Below are 857 nucleotides of genomic sequence, written 5' to 3' on the forward strand. Positions count from 1 at the left end.
AGAATCATACCTGAAAATAATAAAAACCATGTATAACAAACCCACAGCTAACATCATGCTGAATAGGAAAAAGATGAAATCCTTTCCCCTGAGAACTGGAACGAGACAAGAATGCCCACTTTTACCACTCTTATTTAACATAATACTGGAAGTGCTAGCCAGAGCAATTAGGCAAGAGAAAGAAATAAATTGTATACAAATTGGAAAAGAGAAAATCAAACTGTCTCTCTTTGCTGATGATATAATCTTATACCTAAAAAAACCTCACAACACTACCAAAGTTATCTTAGATTGAGAAATAAACTCAGTGAATTTGAAGAATACAAAATCAATGTACAAAAATCAGTCACATTTATATACACCAATAATTATCTAGTTGGCAAATAAATCAAGAAGGAAGTCACATTTGTAATAGCTAATAATTAAATAAAATACCTAGGAATAAATTTATTCAAGGAAGTAAAAGATGTCTTCAAGGAAAACTACAAAACACTAATGAAATAAACTGAACATGACACGAGCAAATGGAAAACCATGTCATGCTCATGGATCAGAAGAATAAGTATTATTAAAATGGCCATAATGACCACAGCACCAATGGAACAAAATTAAAACTTAGAAATAAAGCCATAAACTAAGAGCCTAATGATCATTGGCAAAGCCAACAAGAACTTACCTTGGGGAAAAGTCACACTTTTCAATAAACTCTGCTGGAAAAATTGGAAAGTCACAGACAGAAGAATGAAAGTGAATTCTTAGGCCAGGCGCGGTGGCTCAAGCCTGTAATCCCAGCACTTTGGGAGGCCGAGGCGGGTGGATCACGAGGTCAAGAGATCGAGACCATCCTGGTCAAAATG

Source organism: Cebus imitator, unplaced genomic scaffold, assembly GCF_001604975.1.
Source record: "Cebus imitator isolate Cc_AM_T3 unplaced genomic scaffold, Cebus_imitator-1.0 Scaffold927, whole genome shotgun sequence".
Taxonomy (NCBI): Eukaryota; Metazoa; Chordata; class Mammalia; order Primates; family Cebidae; genus Cebus; species Cebus imitator.